General features: G+C 34.6%; 2 long non-coding RNA genes across 3 annotated transcripts; one reads left to right on the top strand and one right to left on the bottom strand.

Annotated features, from left to right (window-relative positions):
* Nucleotides 1-290: 290 nt before the first annotated feature.
* LOC130053095 (uncharacterized) lies at nt 291-12,985 on the bottom strand. Its single transcript, XR_008801564.1, has 2 exons — nt 12,712-12,985; nt 291-687 (listed from the first exon to the last, which is right to left on the bottom strand). It is a non-coding gene; the product is annotated as an uncharacterized LOC130053095 (long non-coding RNA).
* Nucleotides 12,986-16,176: 3,191 nt separating this feature from the next.
* LOC130053090 (uncharacterized) lies at nt 16,177-20,939 on the top strand. Of its 2 annotated transcripts, none has more exons than XR_008801559.1 (4): nt 16,177-16,934; nt 17,258-17,345; nt 18,458-18,566; nt 18,721-20,939. It is a non-coding gene; the product is annotated as an uncharacterized LOC130053090 (long non-coding RNA). The 2 variants fall into 2 exon arrangements; XR_008801560.1 differs by having other exon boundaries at nt 16,350-16,425.
* The last annotated feature ends 302 nt before the right edge of the window (nt 20,940-21,241 follow it).

A 21,241-nucleotide genomic window follows, 5' to 3' on the forward strand; every position in this document is an offset into this window, starting at 1 on the left:
TTCGTTATCTTCACAATCCATTGAAGGAGTACGAGGATGACAACGATATAAAGGTTAACATCAAAAGATCTTTAGCGAACTTACACCATGCTTCAATTTAATAAACTTCAATTGTTAATTTGTCTGATACAGATAATTATATAGACTTCCATGCTGGTGAATCCTAAGTATTTCAGTATACAATAACAGTGCATAAAACCTGGAACTTTGATTAACCTGGAACTTTCATTTCTAGGTGTCGGAGTTGGACTAAAAAATATTTGTTGCCTAAATCTTTTGAACAAAGGGAATATTCATATGTATAGATTTATTAGGACAGTTGACAGATGTACTCCATTCGGACGTGTACATTGTGTATCGTTATATCCCATTTTAAAAAATGTGATGAAACTACATCAATCCTAAAATCTATTTGTGTGTTTCGTGGGGATGATATGTATTATAGAAATTCTTATCAAAATATACGTCGTATGTGACAGTTACATGCACTAAACATTTGTAGTACATTTGTGGCAAGTTTGATACGCCTAGTTCCGTGACAATCCCGTAAGTACATTGTTCGTATGCCTTTTTTCTCCGACACATAGTTTGGGGAAAACATGCCGCAAACACTTGTTGAACACTTCTGGTACACAGTTTGCCTCAGGTTTTGGCACAGTCTATTGAAAATTAAGAATTCTACATCAACTGAAAATATCAAAACATAATACCATTTCAAATCAGAATACTTTCAAGAACAATGACATAACAAGTAATCTTCAATATCTTTGAAAATGCAAAGAAATGTATATAATTATCTTTAGAAATAACAATATGTAAATGTGAAACTGGAACTCGAAAGACAACACTTCAGTAAGGCTTTCTGGTCTAAATTATATATTGCATTATGCAATATTCAATTTCCGCAGTGTGGGACATCATTGCCGTGATTGTGCATTACATTTAGATTATATTTTATTGAAAATAAATATTAAACGCAAACTGAAAACTTGGTATAACTTTATGACAAACTCTATTGTCGGCTTTCCGCATATGTGTGGCGGTGTTTCATTATCATCTGCGTATGGTGTTTGTGCCTTTGTATCAGTCAAGCCCAAAGCCAACATCAAAAGGGAGGCGAATTTTATTTGTATGTGGTAACTTTCACAGGGGCCTAAAATACCATTTTATTTACTATAATTAAAATAGTTCGGTTATACAATCTGTTTCGTTTCGTTTCGGTAGGATTCGTATCGTTTCGATGGGTTTCGTTTCGTTTCGTAGGGTTTCGTTTCGTTTCGGTAGATTTCGTTTCGTTTCAGTACATTTCGTTTCGTTTCGTTTAGATTTTGTTTCGCACTTTACAGGTACCCGACAATAACACATGAAAGGTTAAAATCAAGTGGATATGTAAACATTCCAATTCTTTCATTAGTAAAGAAAATTTTCTAAACTACTAAAGCTGTAAATAAGAACATGTAAATTGTAAACATAGTAACAAAATTGGTAACATAATTTCATTTTTGTTACATACATTTGGGCTAGAAGTTTCCTATGCAATGAAAAATATTTACATGTTACAGTCCAACATAAATAAAACAAGTCCACAAGCCAAACAACGGTCTTCTCAAGTGAAACAATATGACACGAAGTGCTGCAAACTCAGGCATTTTATAATATTACGCATATACCAGTTTCTGGACAATTAAAAATTGTAAAAGCATTACTGTTGAATAGTAATAACATCGATACAGAACAGTGAACTATGATTGTGTAAAGAATATAACACTTGCAATGTGAGATTTTGAGTTAATAATACAGACTGATGCCTGATCAGGGTTAAATAAATTGCAATGCTGAGTTTTCATCGCTATTTTCAGTATCACAGAAAAGGTTATAATGAGATGGACATGTAAACACTCCAAACTTGTATAAAACAAGATATGTTTGTGGAACACAAAATGCCCCCGATAATGACCAATTCAGAAGTTGGCCAAGGTCACAAAGACAAATATCTTGGTACTAGTAGAAAGATCTTGTCACAATAAATCCTCAAGTGCAATATGAAAGCTCTAATATTTACTATTTAGAAGTTATGACCAATGTCAATCCTTTTAAAATGTTGGTCAAATGTCAAGGTCAAAACGTTTAGTACAAACATAAAGGTCTTGTCACAAGAAATACTCATGTGAAATATCAAAGCTCTATCACTTACTGTTCAAAAGTTACTAGCAAGGTTCAAGTTTTCAAAAAGTAGGTCAAACTCAATGGTCAAGGTCACAGGGTCAAAAATGTTGGTACCCACAAAAAGGTCTTGTCACAAGAAATACTCTAACGAAATATCAAAGCTCTAGCTTTTACTGTTGAAAAGTTACTGGCAAGATTAAGGTTTTCAAAAAGTAGGTCAAACTCCAAGGTCAAGTTCACAGGGTCAAAAATGTTGGTACCCACGGACAATTTTTTGTCATAAGGAATACTCATGTGAAATATCAGAGCTCTATCGCTTACTATTGAAAAGTTATTAGCAAGGTTAAAGTTTCAGACAGAATTACAGAATGACAGACAGGACAAAAACAATATGCCCCCTGATCTTCGATCTCGGGGGCATAGAAATAGTTTTTAAACTACTAGAACTGTAAATATGTACATGTAAATTGTAAACATTTTAACAAATCATTTACATAATTTCAAATTTTTTGACACACATTAGGACTAGAAGTTTCCTATGCAATAAAAGATATATACATGTGATAGTCAATCATAAATATACAAGTCCACAAGCCAGACATCTTTTTTTTAAATAATATAATATAAAGAGTTGTAAATTATATAATTTCAAAATATTATGCATCAAAGATGCGTATGGCCGAGTTGCAGTTCGGAAAACTATGCAAGCTTGCATTCACAAAGTAAAAACATGCACGTACTTTATATAGTTTATAAGTATGAAGCTTTAAATGACCGCAATAGGTATTTAGTGTGATAGTGACCTTGACCTGTGGCCTTTGGATTTCAAAAGCAACATGTATCTTGAATGTCATTAGGATTTAAAGTCTGAGAAACATGCAACAGCAAGTACATGTATAAAAGTTAGAGGCAAGCTCAAATCTACAGTATATAGTGAAAAAGAGACTTTGACCTTTTGACCTCAAAATGAATAAGAAAAACGTCCAAAGAACTTGCCTGTACAGTTGTCGGGGGTAATATTGTTGGCTTGCATTAAAACTATTTTTGCGTGCATAGAATAAATAACACGACAAACTCCGAATACATTCACATATTCTTGGTTTCTTCCGTAAACAAGGCCGGATCTAAACAAAGTAAGAATATTTGCTCATGAAAACAACAATCGTTTCTGTTTGAAAGATAATTCAAAATCATCTAATAAATCAATGAAAACTAAAAAGATTGGGCTTTTTTTCAAAATATTAATCTTATATTTTTTAAATCTGTGTACAGAATGATCAACGTAATTGATGCACTCTTTTCTTCCAAGTAGATTCAATTCATGTGTTCTCGGCATGGCTTCCATTCTGAGGCCTCGAATGACAGTAAACTAATAGACGGGGTCACCCCGTCTAAAACCGTCACCTTTATTATCCTTACGTTGTCTTCAATCCATTTTTTCACGCCTATAGTAAGATCAATAGCCACAACATTTTTCAGTACTTCTCAGTATCGACATTATTTTCCTCATCACTTATCACTAAATATCAGAACCCACAGTACAAACGACAGTAAATGTCAGCATTCCTCGGCACCAACAGCACCACCTATAACAATAATAGGGATTATGAAGACTTAGACATACCAGGTACTCGAGTACAGTACTTGCTGGTATTTATCAACAAAGACATTACGCTCTCATTAGCCGTTCTACCCAGTGGAGTATGTTTTTAGTTCCCGATCAATTTCAATATTTTACGTGGAAGGCGAAGATAACGAACAATGATCAATCTCATAACTCCCATAAGCAATGGGAAAATAGAAAGTTGTGCAAACACGGACCCCTCAATATACCAGAGGAAGGATTAAGTGCCTATGAGCAGTAAGCATCCCCTGTCGACCAGTCACACTGACATGAGCCCTACATATTGACTACGTTATCCGTAGTCAAAATCAGTGTGCCAAGAACTGCCTAGTAATCGGTATGAAACATGTCAAACAGCATTTGATCTAATCATAGGTTGTATTAGCAAACTTCATGTAGATCGTTATAACGACAATTTGCGAAATGATGACTCTTAACGAGACTGTTGAAACCCCTGTACCATCGACTTCTTTGTCAGATACCTGCCTCTTTTTAAAAACTGACCGTACTCAGAACAAGCTCTTGTGTATCGAATCAGTTGAGAGATATAAAAACCATATGCAGGTGATAATGGAATATTGCTACATAAATATGGGAAGATGACAATAGAAAAGCTGAAATCATCCTCTTTATCATTAAGTTGAGTTGTTACTTTGCCGTTAATGTCTATTTCTAATCATATATCTAAGTATGAAGCAGAAGTGGACGACTCTGTGGTGTCTTTTATTTTAAGTTCACAGGGATATATCGAGTGAAATGCATGAAAATTATTGTTAATAGCTAATACGTCGTCGCTAAATTTAAATGTTGAATTGAAGGGCACAAGAGATGCTTCTTTTCACGTAGAAGTTTTAGAATAAATTCAGCTTCATCAGAATATAAAAACACTTTCATTATCTTTCAGAATATGCTCCGTTTGATAATAATCGCATGCCTTATCAATAACATAATGGTGTCCTACTACCCCCTTTCAAAACCATCCCTGAACAAGAGATCGGCCGCAGACATATCTGTTCTTCAAGGTACTTCCAGTGGGATACGTCCAAGAATAATGCGAGATACCTCGGCGCTTCATCAAGATAATAGCGATAGCAGTAGGAAGAATTGGTCGTGAAATCTGAATATTTAGTGAAATGGTTGCGGTCAAGAACCATGAAGTGGGTCAAGGCAAAGAACTGATAGCATTCAGCAATGTTTTATCCACAATAAATCTATGGATATCCTGTGTTATCGTGTCTTATTTCTCGATAATAGCTCAAACACTTTACTTTTATAACAAACCCTATCTGTTCTAAAATAGACATGTTTGCCCAACTCTCTATTTTATATTTCCTTAAAGGAGATATGAGCTTAATCCTTGCTATCTTCACCTCACATTTAAGGAAGGTGTGAATACATGTACGTGATTTGTATATGTAAAAATAGTAGAAGTACATGTATAGAGTAATTTCTTGAATTTTATTTTATCATTCGTCAAGATCAATTAAAAAGTTGTTTTATTTTACACAGCTACTGCATCAATATAAATGAAACTCATAAACATTCATATAGTGTGACTAGTCATGAAGGTGAAGATAACGAACAGTGATCAATCTCACAACTCGTACAAACAATACAAAGTAGATAGTTGGGCAAACATGGACCACTGGACACACCAGAGGTGGGATCAGGTGCTTAGGATGAGGATCCACACATATATTTTAAAACACCATGTACTCTGACGTTGATGTTATACATATGCTAGACTTCCTCCTTAACATACCCATGTGTTTGCCCAACTCTCTATTTCGTGTTTGCCCAACTCTCTAATTTGTATTATTGAGTTATGAGATTGACCACTGTTCGATATATCCACCTTTCATCTATAATTCAGGTTTAGGGTTAATCTAATCCTAACCCTGGGTCAATCATTCTAAAGGGAGCTGATAAAGGAGGTGCAATTGTTACCATGAACAAAGATCATTACCAGAAAATGGTATTAGATCAACTTCAAGACACTCATTTCTATCAAACGAAACTTAATCAATATGAAGATTGTCGTTCAAAGCTGAAAGTCGATTTTGTCAAGCATATTCAAAGACACTTTTACAGAAAATGAGCTTGACTTTTTAATTAAATCTGAAGTAACAAGTAATTTTTGTGGCCTACTAAAATCCAGAAATTAAAACAAATCCAATAAAATCCTCTCAAAAATTGTAAGAGTACATACATAAAAATCCCAAGACCAATATATTTTAAACTACTTCCAATTGCTACCGGTCCTTCTCCAAGTACACACAACATTTTCTAGACGGATTACGTAAATTGGTAACAAGCTTTTCAAGATGTGTCATGGGTTCATATTCCCAAAACAGTAAACCCCAAACTAACTTTAGGAAGTTTTCATGTAATAAGCCTGTATACAAGTATTCCATATTGAAGCCTGTTACCATTTTGTTACCATAACTCTTCCCTTTTTATGGATGGAGAAATGTCCGAATGTAATAAATAAATGTTTTCCAAGAGTTCAGTTTAGAAGGATTAAAACCTGGACTTTAGAACAACCATTTTTATTTTGACTAGAAATACTTTCTCCAGATAAAGGGAACAGTTATAATAAGAAAAGTAGCCACCACATACGCGACCCTTGTGATGGGATTTTTAAAGGAGAAAATGTACAGACAACTACCAGATATTCTTGATGACAATACTGTCCAATATATTCCAAGACACTGAAAAAAAAATATCTCGACGATTGTTTTATTTTTATTTATTTTTTTTGGAAAAGAAATAAAGAGTTTGGCAAACAGGAACCAATACGGGTTTCAAAAAATTAATTAGCATTCCTACGTCAAAATTGAGGAAAATACAATAAAAACCTTAAAAATTTTAAGCAGAACATTTCATTGGGCATTACCCAAAATCCAAGAAACTATAACATCTTAAAGACTACAAAACGTTTTTCCCAATTTTAGAACAATCTAAAAATCTGCAAAACCTCAAATAGAAGAATGTAAACACCAATCCTTAAAAGCAATCCTTACAACAGCCGAATCTTTATTTCACAGAAATAGACAACATGTAGTCCTGAATGTGGGGATCCGCGATATGAAACTTGTGAGTATATTGAAGAAGGGGAAACCATCATATCAAAAACTGGAAGGAAAATAACACCGAACGCCAACATGAATTGCAAAAGTGAAAACCTGATATATTGATCAATATTCCCTACAAGAGTTATATATTGTACAAACGGGAAGACTCATCGCACGAGTACACAAACAGCAGATTCAAGATTCCAGTGTCCTCAATACGCCGTGCTGTCACACGAGTACACAAACAACAGATTCGAGATTCCAGTGTCCGCAATACCCCGTCCTGTCGCACGAGTACACAAACAGCAGATTTGAGATCCCAGTGTCCGTAATATCCCGTCCTGTCGCACGAGTACACAAACAGCAGATTCGAGATCCCAGTGTCCGTAATATCCCGTCCTGTCGCACGAGTACACAAACAGCAACTTCGAGATCCCAGTGTCCGCAATACCCCGTCCTGTCAACATTTTGCTGAATGTGACAAAGGACAATTTAAAATCCTCCTTTTTCAAAATATGGAAATAAGATGAAACATTGTGTTTATCAAAGGAGGATTTGTTTCATAAACTTGTTTAATCCTAAAGAAGTAGATACAGTTTTGGTCTAATTCTGCCCGGCTTTTATGGACGAAAATTATGTTGCGTTGCAGATATTTTCCTGTCAAATTTCTAAATGAGTAACTCATAGTAATTCTCAAAAGCATATAGAAATCAACTCATCCATGCGCATGCGTAATATATAATCAAATAAAGTAAGGGCTTTGAGGTTATTTTTGGTGTTTTCATGGTTTTTTTGTAAAGATAAACCAGTGAAATTGAACACTTCTTCCCTCGTCGCCTGGGACAATTTTTATGTGGATAGAAAATTTACTAATTAACTTAAAATTCGTCTTAGTTTCATCCCGGGCGACGATGGAAGAGGGGTTAAAATATCAGCTGAAAAATGCTAACAAAATCGCCATCGTGACATAATTTGCGTTAATCAAATGCACACTTCATGGCAGTTGAAGAGGAAACGAGAATCATTGGGTAGTAAACATACTTTCAAATAGTATATGCTCATATGGTTATTCATTTAAACAGTTGGACATTCATTAAAATCATAATGATAATAAAAATCCGGATGAATGTAAGCCAATCTCACAGACCGGATGCTATGTTTTGTTGTTATGGCTATAGTGTAAACAGAACAGTGTACAAATAGCACCAACCAACGATTAATGAGAATTCATGTTACATACCAGGTAAACTACATTTAAATAGGTTATATAACGATGGGGGATTCTTTTGATAAACAATATATTCCTTGAAGATCCAAGCATTATCTTTTTTACCATTCATATTCATTCGATTAAACGTAAAACGACATATGGTATACCACCATGCGAAAATGGTTTCAACTAGGTCAATATCCACCTAGGCTATTTTTATTATATTATTATCATATTTAAGTACAGCAGTGATTTTTTTAGTCCAAGTGTAAAATTTGATCATTTTGAAAGACAACAATTTATTTGGCAGAACGTATACGAAGGTAATTCAGGAACACACTTTTACGCACGGTATCTATAAATAAATGCAACGCATACAGTATGCCATGAAACTTCGTGAGGTACAGTGTGGTTCAACATTCATCTGCTGTTTGTGCCTTTTTTCATTTTATTTTGGTTTTGGTTCGGTTCAGTTTTCTACTATATCTGCAATGGATACAAAATATTTCATTGCTTGGGGAACACTAATATTGATTTTCATTTTTAAAAACACAATACATGTTTTTCATGTTTTGTTTGGGTTACATCCCATCGAGAAACTGTTCACTCAAATTGAGACGTCACCAGCTTTATGTGAAGTACCACATATTAAAATCCATGCTTAACACTTAAGGCTGTAGCATTGAATGTTTTAACATCACAACGCCTGTTGTGACACAGGACCTCCTTTTCTAAGGTAATGAAAAGCTGAAGATAACGAATAGTCATCAATTTACATAATTCTTATAAAGAATACAAAATGAAAAGTTGGGCAAAAACGGACCCCTGGACACACTCGAGGTGGCATCAGGTGCCTATCTGAAAGACCCGTGATTCTCACTTTTGTCGAAGAGCACATGTGTGTCTGCGTCTCAGGTTCGAGGCGGCCTTGACATGAGCGGTATTCGAGCTCACTGCCTCCCGGTTACGGAACGAACGCTCTACAACTGATCTCTGTGACCGTTTCATGATTATCTCCCCTTTGAAGTTGTGTTTCTAGTTTCTCAGAAACACTGAGCTTTTACCTGAGTATACCTATAAAATATTTTCCTCGAAATACCAAGCATATAATATTGTGAGTCTACATTTATGATGTTTTGTGATCAAAGTTCAGGGAATATTGCGTATGCCAATTAAAAACAAATACCAATGAATTCCATTATGTTCCAATTCGTGAAAAATTACATTTGTTATAACCCAAACTTCGTATAAAATTCAGTGATTTGAATGTGAGCTACCTTTGATGTCATCGGGGTTTTGTCAAATGTACGCAACACTCTAACAAATATAATCATATTTTTTCTTAAAATCCGCCACAATAAAGAAATTTGGATGTCACCGGTATATAAATATTTCTTTAATTTGGTGTTCCGACGTTTATATTTCTGCACCAGAAAAGCTTTCCGCGAATAACTGCAATTTTTGCCCCTGCGCGGCATATCTGATGTAGTTTCAATTTCCATTTAATACACATCAGTACAAAAACCAATAATGTCGCATTTATCAAAATTTAATACTTCTATGTGTGATACAGTTTTTATTTTCCTACTCAGAACATCGCTTGGGGAAAACTCTCGTATTTCACGTCAAAATTAATGTCAAAGTTGATGACGTTGTCAGGTTAATATAAAGTTTTCCGTTGAATATATTACAGCTGCTATGGAAGATAAAAAAAAAATAACAATGCTCATATTCATAAATGGCATAATCTCAAATACCATATTTAGTATTTTGGTGAATTTTCTAAACAGGGCAGATTTTGGCTAAACCGTACGTTTAACTATATGTGGTATGGTTTCTATCTTATTCCGATGCTACCAGAAGTAATCAACTCTGCTGGTGGACTGTTAGTCCCCGGGGGTCTCTACAGCCTAGTACCTAAGTACTTCGTTACTTGCTTGAAAATACGGATGTATATTTAATTGCTGGGATAGAATTTAGAAATTCATTTCAAAATTAAGGATTATATTCCTCATGCAGAGCTCTATCCTTGGACGAATTTGGCTCCAGTTTTTCGCACTCTAGCTTTTCTTTTAGCTCTTACAAGTTTATTGTTATTTCGAATTTCCAAAATTTCGGCTTGAGCATCACTGAAGAAACATTATTTGTCGAAATGCGCATCTGGTGCATCAAAATTGGTACTGTAAAACTTATACATTACGACCCCTGGGTCAAAGCCTCTGCTGGTGGACTGTTAGTTCCCGAGGGTCTCTACAGCCCAGTAGCTAAGTACTTCGTTAATAGCTTGAAAATACGGACGTATATTTAATTTCTGGGATAAAATTTAGAAATTTATTTCAAAATTAAGGATTATATCCCTCATGCAGAGCTCTATCCTTGGACGAATTTGGCTCCAGTTTTTCGCACTCTAGCTTTTCTTTTAGCTCTTACAAATTTATTGTTATTTCGAATTTCCAAAATTTCGGCTTGAGCATCAGTGAAGGGATATTATTTGTCGAAATGCGCATCTGGTGCATCAGAATGGGGTACCGTATAACTTTTACATTTTGAACAATGAAGATATTGACGTCATGAATAATAACGTCAAAAATAATAAAGCTGTATCCTATCAACATATAATTCAAACAGACTGTCTATTTTCTTGCTCCTTATCGGGACGGAAAAAAAACTCTACCGAGGAAACCTCATTCAGGAATCCTCCCTGTGATCAGAGACCTACTGGTCAGGTATTTTACGCCAAAACTGCAAGACACATCGAACCAGCGTTCTAACCTGGCAGACACTATTAACCTGTCCAAGTCAGCAAGCTAGAGTCACTAAAGGAGAAATTTAACCACACCCTAATATATGTCAAGTTTTTAGAATTGAAGACAACAAAATTTAGTTCAACTTTAACGCAGAACTCTTGACTGATTTAAACAAACTAGAAAAGCATATCTCAGATTATTCTTCTCTGGATATCATAGCTTGGCTCATTAGTAAGCTTGCGGAAAAAAACAAGCTCATCAGGATTGCGGACAAGTCACCAGCAGGGTGGTCTACAGTGAGAAAATACGAATGTGGCGAGTTGGCATTGGATTCAGAGGATAAAAAACGCATATATCAAGCTGAGAATCGCTTCATGCAGGCTATTAAGGAAACACGCCATTTCCAACCACACACGAAACCGTCTGATGGCAGTACTACCTCTTTATCATTATTTACGTCCCTACAAACGTAAAGAGGTATTTGCAAACAACATACATGTATATAACGACTGTAACTAGCTCGGACTTTGAAAGTCATGGTGTACCGCCCCATCAAAATCGGTCAATTCCAGCGCAAACAAATCAACGCAGAAGTTCCGATGATCAGTATGTATACTTTTCATGTCCATAACGACCAGTTGGAAGTAATTCTGCAACAAGTTGCATGTTTTGAAAAATCACAATACATTTGTAAAGGGGTGAAAGGAAGTTTGTTTATACATCTTCAGTTTTGAAATATATAGGCGCAAAGCAGTTTTATGTTAGATTGGTACCGTATAAGTTTTACATACTATAGAAAATGGTTAAGTTGTTCGATTTGTAACAAAATTCCACTTTTCTACCCCAACTAATGAAAAGGAAGCTTTATAAATGAAATACAAATGAGAGGGTTAAGTTATCCTACTTTTGAGTTTATACGTGCACCTGCAATCTAACACTCACGAGAAACATAGGAGAAATCTTCTCTTGCTACTACACTAAACACATACAAACTAGTTTAATTTGAATTTTAAAATTTGAGATGACAATTTTCAAATTTTATTTTTCCATTTTTAATGTTTAAAATGCTTATTTCTAATGCTCAGCAAAAAATGAATGTCAGTTGTCGAGGTACATGGGAGATACAGAGCTCGCAATTCAATGTTATGTAAACAAGGCTCGTGCCCTGTGTTTGTTTACATAGGTTAAATAAACTAGTACATTTACTAAAGCAGACTTTTCTTAATTTACAAGTTAATTATGAACACAAATACATGTACAGGTAGTTTCTAGCGTTTGGCACTATTCTGCCTCTGTGCAGATAGTCTACCAATTCAGTAATCAACACTGTCAAAGTGTGTCACTTTTATTAAGTGAATGATTGAACGTGCATGTGGTAAGAGACTGAAAATAATGAAAAAACAAATTTACAAAAAAGTTTATAGTACAGTTAAATGGTAAACAATGACCCTAACTTTAAGCAAGACATCAACTGTAGACAAATAGGACAGACTTGAACAGGTAACAATTTAGTAGGTCAAATACAAGTCAGAATTCTGAAATTAAAATTAAATCAGAAACTGGCTTAAGCTATCACAAGAATATTATATGCACTATTGAGCTGCATGCAGAATATACCTAAACTAACTGAAGATAATTATAGAATTTACACTCATAATAAAACTTTACAATGGCTTATAACCCATTTGATATTATACATCAAGATATCATAAACCTATCCTAATATGAAATGAACTGTAGCACCGAATTTACTCAAAATGACTCGATACATAGCAATGTTTTAAGACATGGACATGTGCCGAAAATTAAGTCTGTCCAAACAGTCATAATATGTGAACATGTTATAGAGACTACTTTAGGAAAATACATGTGAATGCTTAGTTTACTTACATATGGTGCAGGAGTGTACCCACAAGGCACATGCAATGCTTGGAACAAGCAGAAACTACAAAAACATCAGCCAAAATGGCCTCCTATCCTCATGTAAACAGAATAAAAAATGAACCGGAGAGGATTACATACCCGGAACAATGTACAAAGGGGGGTAACTCTAATAAACAAAATTGTGCAACACTACAGGCACATCTCATTTTGTTTTAACCATGCTATTTTTTATTGAGCAATATACAATGTACATGTAAACAAAAACATGGCACTAGCTACTGTTCACACACTACGCAATAAATTCAATGCAATTCAATAAAGAGAGAAAACGTGAAAAAATGCATAGTTCAGGAGATATTGAATAGGTCTTGTTTTTAAAAGTAGACCAAACTTCAAGGTCATTTCCACATCACAAGTTCCAACGTCACAATGACTACTAAGCTCTTGCCATAAAGAATTTACACACTAAATATGAAATCCCTACCAAGAATAGTTCCAGTGGGTTATGTTTTCTTAAAGGTAGGTCAAACTTTCGAGGTCAAGATCACAAAGTCAAAATCCATGAAGTGAAATAAAAGCTTTTGCCATATGAAGTACATGTATAAATACAAAATATGATAAATCTATCTTAAATAGTTCTGAAGATATTGAGTAGGTCAAAGTTTTTGATAAGTGGGTCAAACTTCCAGGTCAAGGTCACAAAATTACACATTATTGCATCACATGAAAGATCTTGCTGTAAAAATATAACAAAATATGAAAGCCCTAGCTTATATAGTTCAAGAGATATTTTCAAAGATTTTTCTGATATAAATATATATATATGTGTCAGAAAGCTTTTAGATAAATTTCATCCGTTTTGGGGGGAGGGGGGGGGGTTGTTGTTGGTCCAGTGGTTCTTGGAAAGATTTTAAATGCCCCCATTCTATGTTTGCCTTTTCGTGATTATTTCCCTTTTGAAAAGGGATTGGTCCTTCATTTAACCAATCTTTAATCTCCTTCACCCAAGGATGATTTGTACCAAGTTTGATTAAAATTGGCTCAGTGGTTCTAAAGAAGATTTTCCTATATATTAGCATGTAAAACTTTGATCTTCTATTGTGTCCCATCCTACACCAATGGACCATGATCTGAAAAACTTGAATTTACTCTATATCCAGAAACTTTCTTGTAAATCTCCACTCTTATGGCACAGTGGTTCTTGAGATGCTTAAATGACCCCTCCATATTTTTGCATTTTCATGATTTTCTCCCCTTTCAAGAAGGCATATTTTTTTTTCATTTGAACAAACTTGAATCGCCTTTATCCAAGTATGATATATGGTAAATTTTATTGAAATTGGCCCAGTATTTATGGAGAAAGTCGTAAAAAATAAAAGTTTACGGATGGACAAACAGACGACCAAAATGTTATCAGGAAAGCTCAGTTGAGTCTTTGACCCAGGTGAGCTAAAGAAATTGGATCAAGTTATATTTGTCAAGATGTATATTAACACAGTATGATGGAAGTAATTATGTACCTTAAACAGCGCATTTTTCACAGAGAGAGAGAGAGAGAGAGAGAGAGAGAGAGAGAGAGAGAGAGAGAGAGAGAGAGAGAGAGAGAGAGCACATCGGTAATTATTGAATATCCCTATTACATATTGTACATGTATGCTTTTCATTAACTGAATATACTATTTGGCATTCAAAGCAGGCCCCTTACCAAAATGTAAAGTTTGCTGCAAATTTGCCGCAAGTGCTGTGCCAGAGCTGTTTGCCAGAAGTGTGCAGCTAATGCCGCTAGCGGCATACAGTGTGTCACTAGCAGCACACAGTGTGTCACTAGTGGCACAGTGTGCCAGAAGTGCACCGCAACTTTTTCTAAATGAAACAGTGTGCCAGAAGTGGACCACAACCTTTTGTTTGGTATTCAGAATCAAAACTGTGTGCCAGAAGTGCACCACAACTTTTTCTTTGGTTTTCAGAATCGTGTTCCAGAAGTTCACTACTTTTTTCTTAAAATTTTAGAACTGAAACAGTAAGGGCACCAAAGTTCACGACTCTTACTTGAATATTTAGAATAAAAGAGCCATTTCAATATATCCATCACAATTAACATTTTCTATAATAGAACATATGCAACATTTCTCGCACCCCTTCCACCGATCTTCTTGTCTTAATGGGAATTAGCGATCATTTTGTCACCAAATATTGAATTCAATGAAAGTTGCCCTATAATAGATATTATATATTAAAGTAATTATTACACTTGTATTTTATTATTCCAAACACCTTTTAACCTCTTGAAAATGAATATGTGATTTTGGTGATTGAATATTATTGTCTTGCGAGACAGTATAATTATTCTCTAGTTACCTTTGCATGCTGTCAGCAAAATGTATTCGCTGGTTTTTTTATTTGAGAAATGATTTGATCGGGGTACAGTGAATACTTCTTCCATAGATATATATATATATATATATATATATATATATATATATATATATATATATATATATATATATTTCTTTACATTAAAGGCGGTTATCTAATATAGTTTTATTAGGATTAATTTTCTTGTTTTTGTACATAATAAAAAATAAATGTTCTTATTAGTCATCAATATGTATTTCAATATCATCGAGAGAATTTGAGAAAAAAATGGTTGCCATCACTTTCACAGCTAATGCTCCTTTAAAGAAAAATGTAAGTGCACAGGTATCTGAATTTTAATCTAATTATTTATTGATTCACCAAGCATGTTGGCATACAATCACGTTACACAATATGAGATATATATTATGACAATAAACTAATTACTATCAGTTCATTTACATATATGTAAATACAAGTATATATTTGATATGTACCTGTGATATTAGACTATGTATGCAATTTGGTATTTGATATTACATAAATTAAATGTAGCTATAGAACTTTACTTTTGGTGCACAATTCAAAACATTCATGTAAAATTAAATGTAGTTATAGCACTCTACTTTTGGTGCGCAATTTAAAACATTCATGTAAAAATTCACAAAACCTTCTAGCATGAACTACATTGACAGGGTTGCATAGTACTTTACAATGATTTTCCTTTGATATATCATCGTCTGAATTGTAGATGTTCAAAGGGTAATATAGTAATTAGAAAAAAATGTAGAGAGAAAAAATTCTATATCTAAATAAATGGAGAGAGAGAGAGAGAGAGAGAGAGAGAGAGAGAGAGAGAGAGAGAGAGAGAGAGAGAGATTTTCTTTATTTACATGTATATCTGTTGATTACAGTTTAGATACTGGGTTTGTGAGTTGAAATTAATCAAATGAGAGTGGTTAAAATTCATCTTTATATCGTATAATTTACATATCAGGATTTTATCCAGGTACGTTATTCTGGTTTGTGGAATGCTAATTTATACCAGGTTAGAATAATCTAAGCTGTATACCAAAGTAGGTCTTCGTGGGGCTTTACGGCTCTATGCATCGTAAATAGAGATCGGGTTCAATGCGTCGGGTGTGGGATTCACACAATATATGCTGAGCGCGAAAGTTGATATTGACAGGCAATCTCTCACCAGAGGGCGTTACGCTACGCTCCACAAAGTGAAGCTTGCGAAGCGCGCCCTCAGGTGAGAGAATGATTGACAGGCGCCATGATGTTATACCGGTAAACAACATTCTGAACATGAGTCGAGAACAGTTGATGCAGATATTCTGAGGAGAATCTTCCAGTCATTGAGTAAGTGAATTACTGTGTTTGTTATAGTTATAAACCCCCTAATATATTGTTCAAAATGAAACTGACCATTGCTCATATTGTATGTTGTTGCGTCAAATCTTGCAAGTCAGTGTTTACGTTCATAAATTTACATGTGTAAGAACATTTTTTTATATAAAAAAAAATAAGTTGTATCAGATGGGATTCGAACCGGGTGCCGAGAGAAGGTCGCGTGTGATGGACGGTATGCATTAACCTCTGCGCCATTGAGACTCTGCAACTACGTAGATATTTTTGGTATTCTGTGTGTCTGATTATTATTGTAAAATTAATTATAATTGACTTTGAAGAGTATTATATTCTATTAATTTTGGGTAAAAGTATCTCTTGTTGAGTTAAAATAATTTCGTGTAATATTTTTCACACTTATGAAGACGGTCAGTGATTGGTCAGTGTGTGTAATAATAGAACCTGCTATTGGCGGTATTTTTGCACGAGATACAGAACAACAAAGACGTGTCTGAGGTTGTGTAAGTTTTTGGTGATATATTTGTCATTTTCAAGTACACAATAATTTGTCAGTGAATATTTTGAGTGCATAGATTCACTATATCGTGTGTAAGGTATTGTAGGAGATTCTTTGCTAAACAATGCTGTTAGGAAGCAGAATTCAATATTTAGCATTTGCTTTAATCAGACATAGAGAATTGAGAACTAGTTTGTAGCTTAATGTTTTCTGTTTATACTTAATGGGAGAATATAATTGAGTGTTACATACATGTACTTCGGTGACACAACGGTGTTTGAGTTATATGTGTGTTTCAGTATATTTACAGTGTTTATTTTATTATAGGTCTAAATGTAGGTGATCAGTGTATTACGTTGACCTTGACCTGTCGTGGTGGCCATTTTTGGGGCCGGATATTGCGTGCCTTGTTTAGGTTTGTGAACTTTGCGTATTTGCAATTGCTATCTGTTCATGTTGCTAATAATGCATGTTTATAATACATGTACTACATATGAATCCTTGCAAAGGAAATATGTTTGTATATATGATTGAGATCAAGCAAATCTTGTACATTGGTTAAGTCACTAGAACAAATTATAATGTGTTTTTATTTATTTATATTTATAGGAGCACTGTCATTGATTCATTCATTGATCACATTACACTACAACTGTGAATAAAAGGCGAAAAGAACTTGTCTGTTACAAATGGCGTCGTGGTTAATGCATACCGTCCATCACACGCGACCTTCTCTCGGCACCCGGTTCGAATCCCATCTGATACAACTTTTTTTTTTTTATATAAAAAAATGTTCTTACACATGCTTCATTCAATTCTTTGAAATTATGTGGAATTAATTTTTTTTAATAATTTCCTTTGTATTAGATTAGACTCCTTCTAGTTGCATTATCATAGCCCTCGCGGATTTTTTTTCCTTATACATTTGGACAGGACCATATAGGCACTTTAAAAAAATGAAGAGAGAGGGGGAAATACCGAAAAACAAACAAATAATTAGGCCTATTTCCGTAATACTTATGCTATTTTTTGTTTACTTTCTACTCGGGTGATATTTGCAAAACTGAATTAGTTTATTAAGTAAATGGTGCTTTTTAATGAATGGTTGATTACTATTTTTATTCAAATGCTTATGATTTGAACCAAGATGTCCAGTTAGAAAAATTAAACTGCATTATGATCAGGGATGTGACCTCCGGAATCTCAATTTTGTCACTACATCAATGCATATACGTTATTAAAATGGATTGAAGATCTTGTCTTGGCAATAAAGTTAATTTGTACGTAAAGTCGGGTCAGCGTGATATTAACAGTTGTACATCAGATATTGCATGTATTAGCCCAATGGGCTGTAACGCAACATTGATTATTGCTCGGCTTTGAAAATCGGTGGCCCCAGGTGTCGGGTGACGGTAATTACATGTACACACCCCAGAATGATTTCTCCTATGTTAGATGCTTTGCAAACTTGTATATAGGAGGGCCAATGGTATCTCGTAATTATTTAAAATTTTATACCTTTTTCAGAATATATTTCATGATAGTCGTGCAGATTCAGAAGTTATGATGGTGTGTTGATAGGCTGTCTTCAACTTGCCATATCTGAGAGTTCCAACATGCAGGCCTGGATTAATGTGTATAAATCACTAATGAAGTTACTTAGTGTTATTTAGTTTTTAAAAAAAAGAATGACATTTCAATTTATACACACTTGCCAAGTGAATCTGATGAGACTGCTACATGTATTTGTGAGTAAAGGTACTCTGTCTTAACCGAAAAACTATTTACAGTTTATCACAACAAATGGATGGGACAGTAGAGCTGTTGCGGACAATAAGTGATTGTGATGACCAAGTACTGAACAAGTGGAAGATTAGAAGAAGGTCCAGAATTCAATCATGTTTTTGATTCTAACACGCAGACAGCATGGAGATAGTCCTATTAGTCTCCCGTTCATTTATGATGGAGAAACTTGTGTAAATGTTTACAGTGTTCTCCCTAATAAGTGCCCACAAGTCTGTATTAATTTATTAGAATATAAAGTCCTTCACAGTACTGATTTTAAAATTAATGTAGATTGTCTCCAGATTTTTCTGAGGAAAAGTGCATAGTTTACATGTGTGAATTTTGAATATATTTCATTCTTGTCTGCAAATGATGTCGAAACCTGTTGTTATTGATGCACATAGTCATGTTATGCAAATGATAGACCTCCTTCTTAATTACATGTACACAAGATCATGCCAACTCCTTTGTCTTAATTGTATACACAATTCTAGCATTTATAGCATCATTTATATAGCACTTGCTAGTTTAAGAAGGACTTTATTTTCTAAAAGCATTCATTTGACATGATTGATCTAAAACGGCCAAAATTCACAAATCTATTAAATCACAACCTGACCTTAGGCCAGAAAAGTGCCACTGTGGGTTGATATTTTTCTCTTGTATCTTGAAAAAATTCTTTATGCAGCAGTTTCCAAATAAAATGTACTCTCATGGCCAGGGTGGGACTTCACCGAGAACTTTTTAACATTGCACAATGCAATATTTGTAGATTAGAAGTTGTTGCAGTTTCTTTAAGTTTTCTCTCACATCTTGTTATAATTATATTTTATATTTTTGGTCGGGTTGCACAATGTGCAAACAGTTTATAAAATGGTGAATGACTGGTGGGCAAACGACAGTAGCGTCCCTGTAATAGTACCTACTTTGTGTAATCAACTCCTTTCACACCTCTCATTTGATGTTCCTCAAACTTTGTACAGTTGTTAGGGATACATTGAAGATGTGCATGTGCCTTTTTGAAAGTGATCAGACATTTTTTGATAAAAAATTACATGTAGTTGAACTTCGTCATTTTTTAAGCATGTCTTTAATCGACAGTACCTATTTTGTGTAATTAACTCCTCCTATACCTCTAACTTGACATTCTTCAAACTGTACATTTGTTATGAACACATTGAAGATGTGCATATGTGTTTTTGAAAGTTATCACACATTTAAAAAAATGTATATGTAGTGAAACTGTAGTTATGGACACATTGAAGATGTGCATGTGTCTTTTTGAAAGTGATCAGACTTTTTTCAAAAAAATTACATTTAGTTGAATTTTGTCATTTGTTTAAGCATTTCCTGAATAGATGGTACCTATTTTATGTAATCAATTCCTCTTACAGCATTTATTTGACATCCTTCAGACCTTGAACAGCTGTTATGGAAGCATTGTAAATGTGCATGTGTCTTTTCGGAAGTGATCAGGCATTCTTTGAAAAATTTAAATGTGCATGGTGAAGTTGAACTTGTCATTTTTTAAGTATGATACTTTATGTAACCAACTCAGCTTTTACTTAATTTTCCAGACCCTGTACATTATAGATGTTTTAAAAACAATGAAGATATTCATGTAACATTTTAAAAATGCTTCTCTTTTTTTCTCTCTCTTTTTGTTGTTGAAAAATTACTACATTTAATTTGTCATTTTTCCAGTATGTTTCTACTGTTGTTCATATGATAGATAACATATTTTACAAGAACCCGGTCATTTCTGTTTTTGAATAATTTTTTTAATTAGTATTTTTTAATATGTTAATTACTTGATATGTCATTGTTCTTGAAATTATATTAATTGAATTGTTATTGTGTTTTTGTTTTGTAATGACAGTTTATATAGCATCCCTTAATTTCGAGCAGACAGTGCCAGAAGTGTGCCGCAAGTTTGCTGCAAACTGTGTGCCAGAAGTCTGCACCAAGAGTGTGCCGCAAGTTTGCCGCAAACTGTGTGCCAGAGGAAAAATTTGCATACGAAACGTATACTTGCGGCAAATATGCCGCACACTGTGTGCCAGAAGTGTGCAGAAAGTGTATGCCGCAAGTTTGCTGCAAACTGTGTGCCAGAGGAAAAATTTGCACACGAAAAGTATACTTGCGGCAAATATGCCGCACACTGTGTGCCAGAAGTGTGCAGCAAGTGTGTGCCACAACTGTGCCACAAACTGTGTGCCAGAGGAAAAATTTGCATACGAAAAGTATACTTGCGGCAAATGGATTTTCCACCGTGGTCTTTCCACGGTGGGATGTATAAAACTGGTGTCGTGTAATGTACGTCCTTACAAACGTAAAGAGGTCTTTCCAAACGACATAACCGCCGCGGTGGCCGAGAGGTTAGAGCGTTCGCCCCGCATGCGGAAGGCCGGGGTCCGAATCCCGGCCGCGACAGACCTAAGTCGTTAAAACAGGTAGTGATAGTTCCATCGCCAAACGCTCGGCATCAGGTGTGAATGTCACGGGTCCTCGGAGATGACCTTAAAA

The sequence above is a fragment of the Ostrea edulis genome, chromosome 3 (assembly GCF_947568905.1).
Source record: "Ostrea edulis chromosome 3, xbOstEdul1.1, whole genome shotgun sequence".
NCBI lineage: Eukaryota > Metazoa > Mollusca > Bivalvia > Ostreida > Ostreidae > Ostrea > Ostrea edulis.